Here is a 21812-nt window from a genome sequence, read left to right as displayed (position 1 = left end):
GGGCTGTCCCAGCAACCAATGCAGGGAGCCACCCATGTCTGCAGGGATTTGGTATACCCTAAGTAGGCTAAACCCGCCTTCATTACACAGTCATTTCCCTACGCTACTATTGTGGAGGCAGTTTTCATCCCTTCGTCAGCGTCAGAGTGTCACGGGGCATTGTTCCTTATCCCCGGAAGCTGTGTGATGCCCATAGCGTCCATCCAGAAGTGTGCTGCAATAGTGTCCTCAAAGAAGTGGGCCCAGCCATTGTGGGGCACCTTCAGCTTCACCAGGTAAATGAGCATGTATCGAATGTTTGCTCTGAATAGCTGTTCTTTTGTGGGACCAAACATAGCCCTGGGCTTCTGCACCAGGATAGTGTAGCCAGGGTATATCGCTAACTTCGCTGATGCCCGTACAATGCTCGCGCCCTGCCCTGGAAAAAGCCAGAAGTCGTTCTCTGTCCTTAAGGTTAATTATCTTCGAAATCATGGGCCTCGGGGGGAGCCCGCGGGGGCAGTCTCTGGACCAATGACCTGTACGCTCTCACCACTGTAAAGCCCTGTGGCAGCGACCCAGGACCCACTTCTGGCAAGAGTACATTTTCCAAATAGCTGGTTGGATAACTCCCTCCCTCCCCTTCAGGCAGCCAGAGGTTTTGATTGTTATTCCTTTGGGCCCGGCCTTAACAGTCCTCCACTCAGCGCTCCAAGACACTCACTCTATTCATCAGCTTGGACACCTGCGCCTGGGCAGCAGTGATGTCAGACGTGCTCTGACGTACATGTGTTTCCACCATCCCGATCCAGTCCGACAGTGACCGCACATCTTGCCTCAGCAGACCCACATCAACTATAACCGCGTCTACCTGCTAGTCCAGGCATGTTTTCAGTGATGCAATGGTTGTAAGAATCTGAGTCTCCTCCAGCTGGCCTATCGTTGGTGTGGGCTTGCTGCCCGTAACAGCCGCAGGTGATTCCTCCGTTCCTACGCTATCCTTCCGGGCGTAAGCATCCATCTTCGTTTGTTTTCCTTTGCTACTGGGGTGTTTATCCGGCATCTGGGTATGGGGCAAGGACCAAACCACCAGGAAACCGGGTGCGGCCACGCAGCAGCTGCAGAAAGTGCAAAGTCCCAAATACTGCTCAGGGATTTGCAGAGTCTGTGTTTCGTAGGCCTTGGCTGGGGTCGCTCGCCGTCTCCCACAGAAACAGGGGGTTGCAACCGCAATGTAGAGGCGGGTGGACCAGCACGCCGCCCTGCCACAGGAGACTGCACCTCTCTGCTGGATGTCCTCAATTCACACCATCAAAGCAGCTCTGCACCAGGGGCCACCCGCCCCACACGAGCTCTGCTCCCCTGCCAAGCCAAGGAGTGCCAAATGAACCAACACCCACCACTGACCTGCCTATTCTGATTTCAATGAAAAGGTGCACTTCCCCGATTGGCAATGCCCTCTCCATCGGCGCGTGGTCCAAAGCTATCACAACAGTCCAGGAAACAAAGATCTCCCCACTGTCTCTGCCCCGTCAGTGTCCTCACTCCACAGGGACAAGAGGGTCGCCCCACACCCTCCAATAGGGGGTGCAAATGGCCATGTCCCCCCTAATGCCCAGGGAGCATCTCAGGCCCATCTCCTTGCAGGAAGTCCAACAGTCACCACCCGGCAGGAAGCAGCCAGCTTCAGTGCTGACCACCCAGAGAGTGTCTCCACCAGGGCCTCTCCGCTTACATCCAGACCTCTACCAATATCCAGTAGTTAAACAGTGCCTCCTCCGTTTCGCTACACCTGCCGAACAAGGAGGTAAAGGGTCTTATATTACAGTTCCTCCAGGCAGCCCAAACATGGGAGGCCTCAGCAGTGTCCAACCAAGCCAGGCTGGTCTACTCCACGCCATTAGGCACCCCCAGATCTCTGCTGCACGTCCCGTGCTGACACCGGGGCACACATCCCTGACTCCGTGCTCTGCACCGGTGAGGGCTCCGCCTCTCCCCCAGCCGGCAGGTTCTCACGGCGACCCCGCTCCCGGAGGGATGCCAAAATGTTCCACAGATCTCTGGTTGCGCAGCCGCCTCAACTCAGGCTTTGGCTCCCTCCATGTACACCGCCGTCCTCACCTCACACTCCGGCAGCACCCGGCCAGCCAGCGCCACCAAGCAAAGTAAACGGCAGGAAAGGGCTCCATTAAGCACTTCTTGATGCTGATGCTGGAAAAGTAATTGTCAGAGAGTGATCCACACAACCTCTTTCAACTTTCAGGGTATTGAGTGGAGCTAGAGGACTCCATGAACGAGCCAACTATGCTACGTTTGCAGGATGTGTCTGCTCCTACTCCGGCTCCAAAGTTACCCCCTTTTAAACCTCTTGCTGAGAAGAGAGACACACGAAAGCAGTCTTCCTCTGTGAATGGGAGTAATATCCAGCATGGCCCACATGATGGCACTGAGCCATCTGCTTTCAAAACACATTCGGAGAAGCAACATCACTTAGAGTGAGTGAGTGATAAACAACCTAATCTTCATGATACCACCTTCCCAGAAGGATTTTGGGCTAACCTAGTCAGTGTGGAATAGAGTTAAGGAGCTGAGTGGAGGATCAGACTAAATGGACACAACAATTGGGGCCTGGAATTCATTTATTACTCTTGTGGGGATTGTATGCTTGCATGCAGAGAGAAGTTTTTATAGAATTCTGTAGAATTGACATAGACTTGACTTTCTTAAATTGAAAGTTGGAAATTGCCCTGCATTTTTGCTGTGATATTCACATCTTTGTTGTGACATATGTGAACTGCCTTGTGCCGCCCATCAGGCATGTTAGATCATTGAAGTAGCAGGGAGATAGAATTCAGTCCCCTTGCTTCATTCTGTGCTTTTGTACACCTCTTATGCTTTAACAGGCTTATTTAGTTCGCCCGCACTGTCATTCTTGTGAACTACTTCACCCTGCAGTCTCCAGGGCATGTAAGGCCCTTGGCAGCGCATTAGCGCTGGCACGTTGGGAGAGGCTCTGGTTTGTGATGGTTCATGTCCGGAGGGTGTAGGGGAGTGAGGCTCCTCTGTGTCCTGTGAAACCCCACATATCTCAGCTATTGAATTCTTCTTATCTTAACCTAACTCTGACAATCACTTACTATGTCACATCTGCATAGCTTGTTTGAGGAGGTGCGCAGTCAAACGAGGGGCACTATCCCACATGATATTGAGCCATATTGTGCAAAACAAGATATTGTAGCACGGTATCACTCTGCTTCTGCTCCCAATACCCCTGCCAACAGCATCATTACCTGTGTGCACTAAGGAAATAGAATCTGTTATTACTAATAAGATGTGCACACTGGTAGAGAACTCAGGGGCCATCGAAAACATGATCCCCCTACACTAAGCAGACCTAAAGTGGATGAACCTCCTGATATTGTCATCAAAACACGTGTTCCTTCTACTTTTACAAATACAGGCACTAATACTATACCTCCTAAAGCGTCATCCATCTTCATGTCGCTCCTGAACACATGGTCCCTTGTACAACATGGAGTGGAGGTTAAAGATGATCTTACTTCATCCAAGCTGAATATACTGGCCATCACAGAGACATGGCTGAATGAAACTACATAGAGGGCAGCATAACTAGCTCTCCTACGGGGTTACAAAATCTTAAGCGAGGACAGTACTGCCCAAAGGGGAGGGAGGCTGCATTCATGGTCAGGGAACATCTGGACTGCTATATAGTTAATCATCTCAGCCCGGATGCTACTAATGTGAAAGCCTACTAATACAAGTGAAAATAAATGCCAATATTTCTGTGAGTATCCTAAACATCTATAGACCACCCAACGACGTGCCTTATTTGAGGAACAACTCCTTGAGCTTCTTAATAATATCACTACGTTGAAGTCACCTGTGATTGTCGTAGGTGACTTTAAATATTGGGCTGAAAACAAACTCAACAAACTAGCCACATCATTACTTGCAGCGCTTCTGGAATCTAAACTTCTGCCCCTGACTCTCTAGAGAATGTCACTGACCTGACATCTCTTCTCTCCTCTGTCCTAAAATCCTCCAAAGAGTTCCTAGCGCCAGAGAAAATCCAAATAATAAAGACTGAATCTAAAGAACGCCTGGTTCGATGACAATGTCCTCCAGATGAGATTAAAGAAAAAGAAAAGTTTAAGATTGGCATCACATAAGCTAAATCTAAACACTACAACACTAGAATTACTGGTGCCAGATCTAGCTCCAGTGAATTGTTCAAAATTCTCACAGAATTTGAGGGCAAAGGCACAGGCCTTCAAAATATCATCCGAGATTCAGCCTGGTACCAGGAAAATAGAAGCAATTCTCTGTTAAATTTCTTGGCCACCAAAAAGCTATACTCACGTGGCAACTCGGTCTCAAAGCTACAAGCAATGGCCCCCACATTACCACGCCAACTCATGCTAGCCCCTCTACCAATCTTTTCACAGCAAGCTTCAGTTTCAGACATTGCTCTGAAACTGAAGTACTTAAGATAGCCACTGACCTGAAACCACCTTACTTTCAGGGATATGTATGCCCTGCTAACATCCTCAAAGGATCCCTGGACATATTGATCCCCTGGATTACCAGAATGGTCAACCTGTCATTCAGTGAGGGCATAGTGCCTTTATCACTCAAGGATGCTTGGGTCACGCCCCTTTTTAAAAAGAACACCCTTGATGCCACCATGGCCAAAAATTATCGCCCTATGACCATCGTCCAATTCTTGCTCATGATCCTGGACAGGGTGGCCTATTTACAATTTCAGGACCTTATTGCGAAAAATGACATTTTACGCACCCGCCAATCAGGATTTAGAGCAAATCATGGGACAGAAACGGCCCTCCTGGACCTTCAATCCAATCTTGTAGGCATAGTGGAACGGGGCAGCACACTCTGCTAATGCTACTAGACCTTTCAGCAGCATTCGATCTGGTCGACCATTCCATACTTGTTGACACATTGAAACATCTGGTTCACTGCTCCGACAGAGCTGCAGAGTGGATTGCTTCTTTCTTGGATCCTCGAATCTCGAGAGTGGCAGTAGAGAATGCTCAATCTACCCCTACCACCATCTATATCAGGCCTCTGCTGGACCTCCTTCACCACCTGAGTGTCTGTTATACCAACTACACTGATGACACCCATGTGGACATGGAGCTCTCGGGTGACTACATCCAAGACTCTGAGCCTCTGAATGGGGTGTACCTCACCATCCAGGCGTGGTTGCTCAATAAGGAGAAAACTGATCTCATCATTGTGGCTGCAGGGCGATGGCTTAAGAAATTCGACTCTGCGTATGAAAGCTTTAATATCGCAGATAACAAGAATAATGTGACTAGATGTATCAAGACCTTGGGCTTGATCATGAGTTGAGCCGTAACCCGGCGGTAATGCCGCTGTGATACCACCCAACGCTACCACTGCTCGGTCCGGTGTTATTAGCGCCGGATCACGAGAAGCGGTAAGGCAGGAAATCCCCATTCCCCATTCGGTCAATTGGACGCAATGGGACTGGGGGGCGCTATTAGTGCTGGCGCTAATTGCACCAAAAACGGGCGCTAAATTGGCTTTTCACCTCCAGCAAAAAGCTGGAGGTAATACAACCCATTTAGCTCCCAACTGTGATCTAGCCAGCCCTTAAATACGGCGGTAACACCATTACTGCCGCATTGATTGAATGGCTACAGCCCAACTTGTGATGAGGCCCCTTGAGTATACACAGGGACGCAGAGTTGACCATGAAGGTCCAGGTGGCCCATATCCGATCGCCTTGTGGCTATGTATTCAAGCTCTTAAATCAAATCAGGCCCTACATCTCCTTTATCAACAGATTGCTCCTGGTTACGGCCATAGTAAATTCCATACTGGATTACTGCAACAGCCTCCTAATTGGGACGTCTCAGGCTAATCTCCACTCCCTGCAAACCACCCAGAACAGTGCTGTACGTGCGGTCTTTTCAAACGTGACCCTATAGCAAACTCAAAAAGGTCCCTACACTGGCTTCTCGTTAGGCAAGGATTTCCCACAAACTCTTAGCACTCTCCTTTAAATGCTGGACCTCCGCTTCACCCCAATATCTCTTGGACCGCCGGACCATAAATCCTTTAACCCAGCATTTGCATTCTAACGACAGCTATAAATTCCAGCAACCGCGGTTCAGGCTGGCCAAATGTGATGGAACCAGTTTCGATGTGAAGGCCCCTAAAGAATGGAATGCGCTCCCCTTAGCAATGAGAGCTTCTCAATCTCTGGCAGAATTTAAGAGAGTGGTGAAAACTCGCTTTTTTTTGTTGAAAATAAGATTTTATTGAAGACAAGTCGACAATAGACAAAAGGTACATTGCATCACAGTTGCCAGCCAGTGCTAATGACAAACACAAAAGGGAACGGTAATGTGACCACATTTACACATGCCTAAGCACCTTTGGAGATACCTCCCAAATTTCGCACACAGACCCTGGCGGGGTAAACACCTGTGATTTCAATGAGCATTATAAATCTAATTTGCGCTTTCTCCCCGCTTACCCTCCACCTCCCTCTTCCCCCTTCCCTTTTCCCTACCCCCGAACACATAGCTTCGAGAGAACAAAGTCTTCAACGCTTAGTATGGACACATCTGGCACTGGACTCACAGCTTATGGACCGACAGCGCTCTGAGCGGCTACTTTGGCTAGTTATGTTATGTTATTTTGCATTTATATAGCGCCTTTTATACCATTGGTATGGTCTGAAGGCGCAGGTAGGTTGAATGCCCTTGGGAACCGAAGTTTGGGTCAGTAGAGAGAGTAGGGAGAGTCAACGGTGCGTGTGCGCACTGGGTATGTGTGCAGCTGGTGCGGTATTCGTAAAATAGCTGCTTCTTAGCGGTAGGTGTGGTGGTTGAGATCAGGGGTATGTGTTCGTTCTAGCAGGATTTATCCAGACCGACTGTGGCTGCGTTAGGCCTGAGGAGAACGCCTGGCTGGGGGGTGTGTAACCAGCAGTGATTACCGAATGGTGTCATAGTATCTCTGTGTTCTAGTTGAGTGGTGGTGAACAGAAGAGAGTAAGCGTGGGGTGTGATATGATGCGTTACATGCTCTTTCAAACGTTCCCTGCATTCCAGACCATACTATGTATGTCGTGCAGTTCTATCAAAGAAATGCAACTTTCTCAGAGAGGTTATTGGGCACAACTTCTAAATACACACATATGCTATTGGGTACACTTCTAGATGCAACTTTTCTCAGAGAGGCTATTGGGCACAACTTCTAAATACACTCATATGCTATTGGGTACATTTCTAGATGCAACTTTTCTCAGAGAGGCTATTGGGCACAACTTCTAAATACACACATATGCTATTGGGTACACTTCTAGATGCAACTTTTTACGGAGAGGCTATTGGGCACAACTTCTAAATACACACATGCTATTGGGTACACTTCTAGATGCAACTTTTCACGGAGAGGCTATTGGGCACAACTTCTAAATGCAACTTTTCACGGAGAGGCTATTGGGTACAACTTCCAAATACACACATATGCTATTGGGTACACTTCTAAGTGCAACTTTTCTCAGAGAGGCTATTGGGCACAACTTCTAAATACCCACATGCTATTGGGTACACTTCTAGATGCAACTTTTCTCAGAGAGGCTATTGGGCACAACTTCTAAATACACATATGCTATTGGGTACACTTCTATATACACACATAGGCTATTGGGTACACTTCTAGATGCAACTTTTTACGGAGAGGCTATTGGGCACAACTTCTAAATGCAGCTTTTTTCAGAAAGGCTATTGGGCACAACTTCTAAATGCAACTTTTCTCAGAGAGGCTATTGGGCACAACTTCTAAATACACATATGCTATTGGGTTCACTTCTAGATGCAACTTTTCTCAGAGAGGCTATTGGGCACAACTTCTAAATGCAGCTTTTCAGAGAGGCTTATTGGGCACAACTTCTAAATGCAACTTTGTAAAGGGATTATGTTAGTGGTGATAACACACCTTTCACAGGTTTGTTTAATTCAGGACCCAAAATAAGAAATGAAAGAGTTTAAACACATGGGCTGGATTTTCAAGTGCTCAGAAAAACCTGTCATTCCAACTTCCCCAAGGAAGGGAGACACCATAAATCCAGGATAGGCAAGTGAAAACTGCTGGCTTGAAAAACTTTCAATGGGCCAGGACAAAGAAAGTTCACACGCTCGTCAGACATTCGTCTGTGCTCCAGGCTGGGACAATAGAAGTCCTGGGACACTAACCTGTCAAGTGTAAAGGGCAATAAAACCTTCAATTAAGATGGCAAACACTCCCACCCCCCGCCTTGAAGGAAATGACAGTTGCTTGCAGTTGGAGGAAGAAAAAATAAATCTAGTAACAATGGACTGCCTTTTGGTTACACAGATCTCTGCAGCAAGAATTAGTAAAAATGTAAAAGTTTGCAGTTTCAAATCTAATTTTATGGGCTTTCTTTTAAAACTTGGTAGAACTCATTGCTGCATGGGGAACAGGAGTTACACAATGACAGATTCCAAGGAAAGTATTAATGTTGCAAACAAAATTTTGTACATACATCCCTGGGGATAATTCGCATCTGTGTATAAAATTGTGGAATTTTAGGCCAAATCTTTCATGTTAAAAATTACCAAAATGTATCAGAAGGGTGAAACAAGGTTGCACCGACCTGTGTGTATAATTTGTCAAGAGATTGCAATGGTGTAAATGTTTTTGGCAAAAATCAGATTTTCAGTAAAGTAAATGTGGGAGTTTCTGGACATTGTAAAACTCACCTCATAAACCTGACTTAATTACCTTGGAAATACAACCAGTTGAGAGCAAGGCAGAGACTAGTACCCCTGCCCAATCCAAGTAGTTTAGGGGCGGGCGTAGTTAACCCTACCCAGCCTCTACCTTGATGTCATTTTGCACTATAAATAAGGGTCCCTGACAAGACAGACACTCTTCCAGATTTCCTGCTTTCAACTATCAAGACTCCAGATCCCAACTACAAAGCCAAGCCTTGCTGATCTTACTCCAGGGTCCATTGCAAAACCCGAGCATTGCTGATCCTGCTCCAGCAAAGTCTCAAATTCTGAAAACCACTCAAATTCCCAAATAACCAAAGGGAAAAACTGCTACTTTTGGCATCCTGATCCAGATTGCTGCTACTCACTGCATGCTGCTGCCATCCGGTTACCCTGTTGACCTATATTATCCAGTAACCAGAATTGCCCGTCCAGAAGTGCTACCCGGTATCCAGTCCATGCCCAGCTGATCCTGTACAGCTGTCCTTTGTTAGACCAGATCCGTGTGGTGCCCAGAACCTCTGACTGTCCAAAATCCTAAACTAAAGTGGACTGTGAGTATTAATAGGAACCATAGTATACCTTGCCTTGACCTTAGTTGCACTCTCCAAGCCATCCTATCCTTATCCTGATAACTTGTAATAGTCACAATCATTCTTGCCACCTTGCCTTTGATTTCTAGTCCTCGCGCCATTTTAGCAATTTTGTCTTGTGAAATCCTAAGCCATTAATCCTATTTCGAGTGATTACTGGTTCCGCCAGGGCGGGCGCTGGGGAACTAGGGTTGAATTTGCAAATCAACGCTGGATTTTACTGTGTCCGTCTTTGGTATCCTAGCCTGAATGCTCTAGTGTAGAGTAAAAGTGTACTTGTCAAAACCGATTTCCTTTACTTTTTTCACCACTCCATTTTACTCAAAAAGGCACCTCACTTGATCTTGCATAACACACTCAATTTACCAGCTAGATATCCAATTTCACTTCCATATTGTACCTATGATCTATAGCTACACCCCAACACAAAAACCGCTTTGTTTTTGGTTCTCTCTTTTACACAAATCTGGTTCTAAGTTTAAAATTGGAAATGCAAAAAGTCCCAGAATGCCAAGAAAAACAGGATTGGGTGGCCTTCAGACAAAGCAAGAGGAGATTGGAGCACTCTGCTGAAATCAGGGGGTGTGTTTAATGTGGTAGGGAGCAAGTGAGATTAGATTCTGGGACAAACATTTACTGCCGCCATTTAGCTAGAAGATCGTGTCCTTCCTTTATGAAGAGGCATCAGATGTGCCCATGACCAATTGGTAAACTCTTGCTATTAACAGTTTAACAACACCTTTGTAAAATAGACCATGAATGAACAGATTGGAAACGTTTCTGGGTCATTTAAGCAAAACAAGACTTTGCCTGCATCCGAATCATGGCCACTTATGGGTTCTATAATCCCCCATTGTATGTATGGTTGTTGGAGTTACAAAGCACAATGCTGCAATTTGCATGGTCTCCAGGTGCTCCGTTGGAGCAAAAAGGGGTTAGGGTAAGGGAAATGCCAGTTAGATTTTCAGTAGTGTTGAATCCTGGAAGAACCCAGAGCCTTTTGTTCATGTCCATTTCTAGGTTCTGTGTGCCGAGAACAGATGCATTTGCGCCATAGGGTAGCCATGTGGGCCTGTGGTTTGAAGATGCAATGATTGGCCAGTACTGTGCAAGTTGACTAATATTCAGTTTAAGGTCTGTTGGGAGAGGTATTCAAGTGAGTGGCTTAGTTGGTACATTAGCAGTTAGTTTGAGTTAGTACAGGGAGGCTAACAGAGGCCCCGTAGGCAAATCTGAGCATCTACTGTAGCCATGCACTTCCATCAAGTTGCAGAGGTTACCTGAGGCACACTGGAGTGGGCGGGTATCTCTGGCAGAAGATAGTGTCGAGGAAGACACAGGAAGAGGAGAAAAGCATGTAGACAGTGGATAAGAAGAGTTCCCATGGAGAGTTCAGAAGCGAGGGAAGAGCCCACAACATGCTACAAGGTCATGGCGAGAGATCTAGGGGCCAGTCATGTTAATTACACTGGGCATGGGAGGGCAAACACGTTCATTAAGCTCTCGTGGGCAAAGTCGCATCAGGACACCAGGGAGCAAAACCTCAGAGGGGCCAAAATTACAGTGCTGCAAAGGAGGAAAACCCAGTGGGGAGACTAAAGTATGTGGTATCTAGGAGAAGGGAAGTGCAAGGTAAAACTATGCAGTGAGCAGGTTAGCAATCAAGCTACATAGTATGGTAGGGCATAACACCACACAAGTTCTAACAAAGCATGAACACCCAACAAGAGAAAACCATCTGGCCTCCTCCCCGCACTCCTGCCACTGACACCATGCATCACCGTCAATCTCCCACACTCTCAAATAGATCCATTGCACACAATAGCTGGGAATTTCCAGATAGAGGAAGGAGCGGTCTGGACAACCCACCAGAAGCAGAGAGCTATGGGTCATCTGAAAGACTGGTGCTGGTCAGGCATTTGAGCATACGCCAGGGCTTCTCAACTCTACAATGCCAGGCACTTCCACAGGCTCAAAATGAACCCCATCCCTGAAACTACTGGTAAGCCTCACCTCGCGATTAGGGGGCTCCATAACTCCAGCACGATGCATTTTATTTGTACAATGGGTGGGGCAAGCTAAAATGGTAGTGTGGATTCCTCAAACGATTAACAAAGGTGGATGCACTCAATCCATTGACCCCTTTTGTACTATCAGGTGGCACTTCTGCACCACCTAAACTACTGCACTGAAGAACAGGTAGGAGAAAAATGAAATGTGCTGAGGGACACAGCTTGTGGGTCTTTGCTATTGAATATTCACGGCCAGGACCATGCTCATCCCCAAGGCCATTCCAACAAAGTACCTGGCCCTCCCTTCCACAAACACCCTTTTGGGATTTTAGAGCTCCCTCCATCAAGCATTAACATCAAACTTAGTCTAACCTTTTCAAGTAGTCTGCTGCGGGTTCATGGCAGCTGTAAATAGCTACTGGTGTAATGCGTAAGTGCCTGAATAGAGTAAATGGGTTAACAAGTTAAGCTGGGATGATAGTGAATAGTTCAGACCACAGAACACATCATGAGTGGATCACGTTTTTAATTTGTTCAAGCTGTGAGCATCTTCAAGATGTTCGGGCCTGGGTTTAGTGAATTCTACAGGCAAGACCCTCATGTTAACTTACCTTGTGCCCATGGTATGCTGGGTGAGGTTCAGTGCACCCTAAAGGCTGAGCACGGCTTCCTTCAAAGTTCTGGTTAGCCTGCTGCCTGGTGGGGTGGGATTGAAATCCCTGAGCAAGGCTGCACGTGAGGAACATGGCAGTGACCTGGAGTTGAAGACTTCAGTGGGTGAGAGGCGCAGGGAAATGGCAGGAGAGAGATAAAGGGGCTGATTCAAGGCTAGGTCTAGCTTGGTGCAGGGCTGAGGAAGTGCTCAGCCAGTCTTGTTTGGATGGTCCTCGAATCGCATGCTGTAGCCATCACAGCGAGAACATCTGGGATGTGGATCTGGAATGGGGGTGAGGGGTGGAGCGTGGTGTTTCAGGGAGGTTGAGCAATCCCAGTCTGCAGGTGGCAATAGTGTCTGCAATGTCTAGATGTTACACTACAGGGGTGATTGCCAAACAGGTGTTAAGCTTCTGCATTTCTGGGGAGAAGTTTCTAGACTTCAGGGGAATGTGCAGTAGTTTTGTGATGCAGAGTCAGTCCATTAAGGTCTCCTTTGTGTTGTCTGAGAACTAAAACAGGGCTGTGATGACTAAAGAAGTGTGGGGTGGAACACATGGTGTGTTGCTTTCCTGAGATGTCTGCTGTAGGTCCTTCAGGGCTGGTTGAAGTCTCTGGTAAGAGTCCTGGCTGACCCAGACCATGGCGACCTCTTATACCTAGCCTTAGTAGAGGGTGTGACTTTACATAAGCAGACATGTATATGGACCACATTCATCATAGTGAAACCTAGGCTCTAAATGAGGAGATAGAATCAGACTAGATTTGTAGAATTCAAAGTATGTGGTTTCACCATTAGAATATTAAAAGAGGTAGCTTTACCCTTCCTACCCCAACGCATGCATGTCTAACTGCAACAAATATAAATCGGCAAAACAGTCCTACTTAAGGGTGAAACCACTGCACATCATCTTGTGAGAAGTTTCTAGACTTCAGGGGAATGTGCAGTAGTTTTGTGATGCAGAGAAGTCAGTCCATTAAGGTCTCCGTTGTGTTGTCTGAGAACTAAAACAGGGCTGTGATGACTAAAGAAGTGTGGGGTGCAACACATGGGCCCTCATTAGGACCCTGGCGGAGTGGGTTTCCGCCAGCGCTAATCGCGGCGGACCCGTCCGCCGTACTACGAGTTCCCTTAGCGCCATGGAGGTTTTCTCCGCCTGGTTTTTCCGGGCGGAGAAAACCATGGCGCTAAGGGACCTCGTTGTTAATTACGCCGCCGTACTTTACGGCGGCGTAATTAACTCCTTCCCCACTCCCATTATACCCTATGGGGCAAGAATGGGAATGGGGAAGGGTAAAATGGGGATTGGGGATTTACCGCTCCGCCAAGGTCGGCATGGGGTGGTAAATCCGCCAACCCCCATGGCGCTATCGACGGCTTTCCGCCGTGCTTCGCGGTGCATTTAGCACCGCGAAATCCGCCAGGGTCGTAATGAGGGCCATGGTGTGTTGCTTTCCTGAGATGTCTGCTGTAGGTCCTTCAGGGCTGGTTGAAGTCTCTGGTAAGAGTCCTGGCTGACCCAGACCATGGCGACCTCTTATACCTAGCCTTAGTAGAGGGTGTGACTTTACATAAGCAGACATGTATATGGACCACATTCATCATAGTGAAACCTGGGGTCTAAATGAGGAGATAGAATCAGACTAGATTTGTAGAATTCAAAGTATGTGGTTTCACCATTAGAATATTAAAAGAGGTACCTTTACCCTTCCTACCCCAACGCATGCATGTCTAACTGCAACAAATATAAATCGGCAAAACAGTCCTACTTAAGGGTGAAACCACTGCACATCATCTTGTTTTAAGAAAATAAGAGCCAATGACTAAAAGTCAAATGACCAGACACCAAGCAGGGAGAGGGGAAAATAAGGTGGCGGTTGCGGTTACATGTAATTTTATCAAACAGAATGAATTTTTGAATGATCTAAAAAGAATGACGTTTATGCCCCCCCCCCCCCCCCCAAAGCCCTGGTTTTTTAAAATACTTTCCTCCTGTTGACCTCTCATGGCAAAGTCAGTGACTAACCAATGACTATTTTTGGCAACTGCCTCCTTTCTGGGTAGTCTCTCGAACGGCAGTCGCAATGTACCAAAAGTAGTGGAAATGTTCCCCCTGGCCTGCCCCACTCCCCACAAACCCGAGCACCACTCCTCCCAGGTGCAATCCAAACCCCAAATACGCAGACTGTTTAAGGGAACGTTCATGTGTGGGTTTAGTGAATTCTACAGGCGTGACCCTCATGTTGCCTAACTTGTGGGTTGTGTCCGATGTATGCTGGGTGGGGTACAGCACACCAGTGCTTCCTTCATGCTGCCTGGGAGTAGGATCGAAATCCCTAGAAGACTGCGCGTGAGGCACATGGCACATGGAGTTGGCGACTTGTGGGTGAGGGGCAGGGAAATTGTAGGAAGAGTGATTAAGCCAGGTCTAGCTTGGTGCAGGGCTAAGAAGTCCTAAGCCAGTTCGGATGGTCCCAGATCGCATGCTGCAACCATCACAACGAGAACATATAGGATGTGGATCGAGAATAGGGAGTGCAGAGGTGTGTGAGAGTGGTGTTTCAAGGAGAACTAGTACGTCCAGGACGCGGGTGGTAATAGTGTCTGCGATATCCACTACATGTGTGATTGCCAAACAGGTGTTTAGCTTCTGCGTTTCTGGGGAGGTGTTTTGGCTTGAGGGGAATGTGCAGGAGATTTGGCATGCAGAGTCCAGTCCATTAAGACAGTGGAATGGGGGTCTCCTTTGTGTTGTCTAAGTAAGGGCTGTGAGGATTGAAGTGTGGGGTGTTAGGGAGAATTCTCTGTTTAGGCTGAATTTCCTAACCTAGTGAGTCCCCCAGCAGCTTTGCTGGATTTTTGGGGTTTATTTTTTTCTCCTGCCAAGAGTGAGACTCTTTTACCCTCACTCTTGGACATGATTTGAGTGTGTCTCTTTGATTCTAGATGTGTGTAATGGGCTAAGGGGTCTTTTACTCCATAGGGCTTCTTGTGTTTTTGTGATGTGTGTTACACAGCACCCTCAGTGCAGTAACACAGGGGTGTCATAGTGACCCCCCAGTATAGACTCCATACCCTGGGACTGACTACTGTCTCCCAGGGCATGTAAAGTCACCATTGACTTTACTAGTCTCAAATTCTGAACAGAAGCAGTACAAACCATCATATTGTGGACGTACTGGCCGGGGCAATTCGATTGCCCCGGGGTCTGTTAGTCGAGGGGGCACGTCTCCGTCCCCCCTGATCGAGTTTTGGCTGGTGGCAGTGGATACTACTTTTTATATTCGACCGCGAATATATCCCTATGGGATTTCCCATTGTTCGAGGCAACCAACTTTAATTATTTAATTCCTATAGCCTCGAACATACCGCCAGTTTATTTATTTAATATTAATTCTCCGGTTGGTATTTTTTGCCAGAACTCCGTTCTAAAATGGCGTTTGTGTTCGCTTCTGTGACTCCAACCCAAGTTGAGCCCTTTGTTCCACTATTTTGGCGGGCTTCTCCACAGAAGCCCTCCAAAGTGGTGCCACTCTGTCTGGGGTACTTAGGATCGGTGGAGGGGGATTTAGGCACCCTGGTCTGAGTTGCCTAGGCAACTCAAGTTGCACTCCGTCCTGATTGGCCCAAGTGGTGAGCCGGCTGGCTCACCACTTAGCATGTTTGAGTGACAGCTAGGCTGAGTGAATGGGGGTTTTCTGCATAAAAGCAGGGTTTTGGGGACTGGAACTTCAGAAGTCGCCACAATACCTAAGAATCCGACGAGGGAGAAGCTGAGCCGACCTGCTACGACGACACCATCGGTGGAGCCCTGCTAGACCGTCTCACCACTTTTCCCAACGACAGAGGAGATCTCCAGCCCGGAGAGTCTTCTTCCTTCGACTGGTGGGGATAACCAGTCTGCTTCCTTTTTCGCTTCCTGGAGCATCTCGTGGCCGCCTTGCCTGTGCCAAGCACCCCGGCAACCGGGATACCATGTTTTACCACTACCGCGAATCAAAGGGTAGTACCTTTAACCTGGAAACTCCGCGGCTGGTTTCTTCCCTGGCAGTGCAACAACCTTCATCTTTCCTCCACATCGAGATCTTCTCTTCCTCTGGACGACGCCGTGACTTGCACCTGCTGCCAGGAAGAACTGCCCCCGCTGGAGGATCCTTTCCACATAAGGTACCGTGTTCCACCTGGCTTCCCTTGCAACCGACTGTATGGGGTAGATTTAGCCCCCGGCTTTCGACCCTGGGTTAGCCTGGGACACCCTGGCTAAACTTTTCTGAGCCTAACTAAAACTTTTCGAGACTTTTTAAGCCTGTTGTCATTGTGTGATCTTGGGTGCATTTGTGCCCTGCTCTCTCCAAGAGTGTGCTCGGCCTATGCCTTGCTTAAGAGTTCCTAAGTATTAGTGTGGTGTATTTTCCTACATTCTGCCTTTTTCCCTCTCTTGTTCGTTAACTTATTGGAGTGCCATCTATAGTTAAGCGCTCACCTCTGTCTGGAAATAAGTGGTGTTAACTAAGACGTGTCTGATAAGGAATAAGGAGTGAATATATAATAATAGTAACTGCGTTTAGAGTGAATTACAATAATAGTGCTGGAGTGTTTCAATAAGTGTGTTTTTAAATAAATAATTATATACCTTGATACCAAAGCTCTGGTCAGTGTTTGCTTGTGCTATTGTATCTGAGTGCCTATTGTGTATACTTTGCATACTGCCTAACTCTTCTTGAAGGAAGTCTGACTGCTCAGCCACAGCTACCAGGTAAGCCTGGGTGGTACAGACTTCTACCAAGTGGGTTTACTGCCAACACCTGTAGTCCTAAATCTTTTGCAGTGGTCCCCAAGGAAACCGCACAGGTGCCTGCCTAACACTGGTGTACAGCAGTGGGATTTGTATTGAGTCTACACTTTAGAGTGCTTTAAGGGACCTTAGTGCAACTAACCACAAAGCTTAGCACTGAAAAAGTAATCTTTCTAACATGTCAACTATGGAAAATTATAGTCAAGAGTCCCTTGCTACAAAAACTGCTGATTGTTTAAGAGTTCTCTGTAAGCATAAGAATCTCCTGACTATAGGCAAGAAAATGGAATTGATAGAAAGGTTGTTAGCTAACCAAAGTCTGGGTGATGGTTCAGAGGAACCTACCATGCCAGAAACAGTAGATAAAAGTATAGAGATTGATGTTGCTCAAAATGTTGATAATCTTGAGGAAGAGTCAGAAGAGTAGGGTGAGGCTGCTGTGACTGTCCCCCCTAGACCTCTGTCTGCTCTGCCAGCTGTACCTACTGGACCTTTACCAGTTCCCAAACTTAGTCCTCAATTTCTTGAGCTAGAGAAAATGAAACTTGAATTAGAATTCAACAGACTAAACACTCAGGCTGAACAAAGGCACCAGGAACTGAATAAGGAACTCAGGGTAAGGGAAATGGAGCTCAAGCATGAGCTAGAAATGAAGAAATTATCTGTAGACAATGCTTCTCTCTCTGAATCCTCCAGACGTTCCAGTCCTAAAAGACCCCGGATGCCTAAGGAATTGATTGGTATGTATGAGCCTAAGTTGGATGTGTTGGATTGGTTGTCTCTGTTTGAATATAATCATGGACTCCAGAACATCACAGGAAATGACTTACTCACCTAGTTGTTCTCTAGGCTTCCCCCTGTTGCAACTGATGTGGTAATGGAAATAGGGGAGGAGGATAAGAAGAATTACGAATGTGTGAAACTAGCTTTGATAGCTAGATTTGGGAAGACCCCTTCCCAGTATCTTAAGAGGTTTAGAACCCTCAAAAAGCATGATGGTACCCCTTGGGCTACCTGGGTGAGTGAAGGGTTGAAAAACTTAGAGGGATGGATTAAGGGTTACAAAGTGAACACTTATGAAGGTATGAGAAATGTGTTTATGTTGGAGTCAATTTATGATGCCTGCTCTCCTGAGCTCAGACAGCACTTGGCTGATTCAAGGGAATTAGATTCCAGAAAACTAGCTAAGGCTGCTGACTTGTGGGTTGCCAACCGGGCCACTCACAAGGATTCTGGGGTAACTCAGAAAAAGGATGAGGGGAGACAGCCTAAAAAGGACTCCAAAGAGAATTCCAATACTGCAAATTCCAAAGAGGGCCCCAAACAAAACCATAAGGGTAAGCCACAAGGGAAACCAAATCAGGCTAGTGTACCTTCTGGTTCCAGACCAGAAGGGGGTCAGAACAAGCCTCCATTCCAGAGAGCCTTTGGCTCTTGTTATGTTTTTAAGGCCACTGACCATGTGAAAGGAGATCCCAGATGTAAGGGTAAACCTTCAGGGATCCAACTTGCCTCCTTAGCCTTTGCTCAAGAAGAGGAAGTCCCAATGGCAAGTGGAAACTTGATGACTTCAACCTCCTCGTTCTGTAGAGCACAAATAATTTCCCTCGGTGCCTCCATGCGACATAAACATGCTAAAAGTCTTCTGGACTTGGCCCCTTCCACGTGCAACCTCTGAGTGTAATTTTTGAAAAAACAATTTTCTGGGGCGACCTGCAATACTCTGCTGTCTCAAAACCAATAATTGCCCCTTTGCTGCAGTCACTGCATCCCAGTCGCTCTTCACCTTCTGAATCGCAGCTTCCGTGCTGGAAAGGGTGCCCAATATTTCCTTCCGAAGCCTGCCCATTTTACCAATTGCTGCCCCTCTCCAAACTGTCTTAAATGCGTCCCATGACATACCCGATTTAACTACGCTTCCTGTGTTGGTTTCAAAATACTCATCTATTCTATCCCCTAGGCATCCGTGAAAAGCCCTATCCTGTAAAGCCTCAGCTCTGATGCACCAGGTCGGAACCGGTGGTGTAGGTGAGGTCATCTGCCAAATTGCGAGAGCACCCTAGCTTTGCATTTAGTGGAAATGAATTCTCCTGTAACCTCCTGTCCGATAAAAAAAGTATCTATACGAGTGTGAACCCTGGATGGTGCCATGAAGTGTGAACAGCCTCTTCCCTCCTTGATGCCACCTCCAGATGTCCATTAATTACAAATTCCTTAGCAAGGATCCCAAAACCATAGCCGGAGGAGACTTTTTTCGATACTGATCCTCCGACCTGTCCAGTGCAGAGTCCAGCGTGCAGTTAAAATTGCCTCCCCAGATTCAGGTTGCACCCCTAAACCTAGCCATTCTGGGGTAGAGAGATTTAAAAAACACTGTGGCATTGCCATTGGAAGCATAAGTATTAATGAGACCTACCTCCATGTTCTCAATAAACCCATGTACTAAGGCCATTCTGCCCTCGTCATCACGTTTAAATTCGAATAGCTGAAAAGGGACCCCAGAAGCCACCCACATAAGGACACCCCTGGCGTACGATGGGAATGGAGAGCCATACAGATCCCCATTTACAAGCTAGCACTTATTGTCTCTCTGCGGTAAGGTGCCTTTCCTTTAAAAGCACCACATGTACTCCCATTCTCCTCAACTAGGCCATTACTCGGAGTCGTTGCACATAACTATTAAGGCCTCTAACATTCCACGTAATGATTCTCAGATTACTAACCATATTTCCACACCCTACGTGTCCCAGTCCTCCCCATAGACCCATCTATACACCAGAGGGAAATTCTACCCACTCGTTTCCAAACCATGAGCCCCTCAGGAAACATCCCCCTTCATTGCTGTGTGACCGGTGCGCGCTGCAGGGCCTGTGTGTGTGAGGCACTTCCCCTCAAACTTTATTTTTTTGAAAATCACGTTTTATTAGGTTTCGCACATGTGTTACAACAATGCAGAACATATTTAAACATGAATAAACAGGAAACCAGTTATAACCCATCACCCTCCACCCCTTCCCCCCTCCACCCCCCACCAGTTCAAGTTCTCAATAATTGCATATTTGACGGGCTCCGAAAAGAGTGTAGCAATGTCTACATGATGTGCACTTAGCACGCCGAAGTCATGGGCCGAGCTTTGAAGGACTTGAAGTTGGACTAGTGAACGATGGCCCGAGGCCCCCAGGGGGGAGTTCTCCGGGTCCGGTGCTTAAGATTATACTGAGCGGCCGTATTTTTCGAAGAAGGGGAGCCATAATTCCTCGATGTTGGATCTAGATTCATCAAGTAGATGTGTGAGGAATTCCATGTCGTAAATGGCCGGTACCTTGGCTACCCATGCTTTTTCCCTGGGCATTCCGGGATTCTTCCATTTTTGTGCCAGGCAGCACCTGGCCGCCACCAACATAACCTGCAGCATGTGGTCATGGGTATTTTCGTGATCATCTCCAATGTCAATTCCGTAAAGGAGAAGCCAGGGGCAGGAAGGCCGCTCCACCCCATCTATCCCCTTAATCCATGTCAATACCTCCTCCCAGTACTTTTGGACCACCGGGCACCTCCACCACATGTGAATATAACCCCCCCTTTTGGTCCTACACTTCCAGCAATGTGGGTCGTATCCTGGCCTCATTCTAGCAATCCTCTGCGGGGGGTAGTGCCAGCGATGCAATACCTTGAGGGCCTGATGGCGATACTGGAGTGAGGCCGTGGAGCGATTGGCCCGCCTACACATCTCCCCCCACCTCTCGTCGTCGATTTCCTCGCCCAGGTCCTTTCCCCATTGTGTGCGTGCAGGTAGGGGGTCTCTTGGGACAGAAAAGAGGAAGAGCTTGTAGAGGCGGGATATTACCCCTCAAACTTTTACTGCCATTGTGCTCTGCCCCTATATGTTCCCCTAAAAAACACATTGATCTAGTAACAACAAGTGCAACAGCACTCCAGCCACAACAGTCAGACCTCTGAAAAGGTGGTGAAAACAAAATAAAAAGATCCACAGAGAAGCCAACCTAAACCCATCTCACGGCTCAAAATCCAAACACCAGGGGGCTAGATGCACACTCAGGCCCCACTGCCTCTCCCGCATCCTGGCCTCACAGCCTCTCCCACACCCTGGCCCCATACCAAGGGTCGCGCGCAGGATGAAAACTGGCATCAAAAATAAAGTCCTTCGGGCTGTCCCAGCAACCAATGCAGGGAGCCACCCATGTCTGCAGGGATTTGGTATACCCTAAGTAGGCTAAACCCGCCTTCATTACACAGTCATTTCCCTACGCTACTATTGTGGAGGCAGTTTTCATCCCTTCGTCAGCGTCAGAGTGTCACGGGGCATTGTTCCTTATCCCCGGAAGCTGTGTGATGCCCATAGCGTCCATCCAGAAGTGTGCTGCAATAGTGTCCTCAAAGAAGTGGGCCCAGCCATTGTGGGGCACCTTCAGCTTCACCAGGTAAATGAGCATGTATCGAATGTTTGCTCTGAATAGCTGTTCTTTTGTGGGACCAAACATAGCCCTGGGCTTCTGCACCAGGATAGTGTAGCCAGGGTATATCGCTAACTTCGCTGATGCCCGTACAATGCTCGCGCCCTGCCCTGGAAAAAGCCAGAAGTCGTTCTCTGTCCTTAAGGTTAATTATCTTCGAAATCATGGGCCTCGGGGGGAGCCCGCGGGGGCAGTCTCTGGACCAATGACCTGTACGCTCTCACCACTGTAAAGCCCTGTGGCAGCGACCCAGGACCCACTTCTGGCAAGAGTACATTTTCCAAATAGCTGGTTGGATAACTCCCTCCCTCCCCTTCAGGCAGCCAGAGGTTTTGATTGTTATTCCTTTGGGCCCGGCCTTAACAGTCCTCCACTCAGCGCTCCAAGACACTCACTCTATTCATCAGCTCGGACACCTGCGCCTGGGCAGCAGTGATGTCAGACGTGCTCTGACGTACATGTGTTTCCACCATCCCGATCCAGTCCG

At 47.6% G+C, this 21812-nt stretch overlaps 1 long non-coding RNA gene across 2 annotated transcripts in view; it reads left to right on the top strand.

Moving 5' to 3' along the window:
* LOC138498563 (uncharacterized) overlaps nt 1-21812 on the top strand; it is a 552766-nt gene that overhangs the window by 213806 nt on the left and 317148 nt on the right. The gene's annotated exons all lie outside the window — the stretch shown is intronic.

This window comes from Ambystoma mexicanum, chromosome 5q, assembly GCF_040938575.1.
Source record: "Ambystoma mexicanum isolate Mex_15411 chromosome 5q, UKY_AmexF1_1, whole genome shotgun sequence".
Classification (NCBI taxonomy): Eukaryota; Metazoa; Chordata; class Amphibia; order Caudata; family Ambystomatidae; genus Ambystoma; species Ambystoma mexicanum.
Note: the sequence above shows the minus strand (reverse complement) of the source record. Positions and strands in the feature narration are given on the sequence as shown.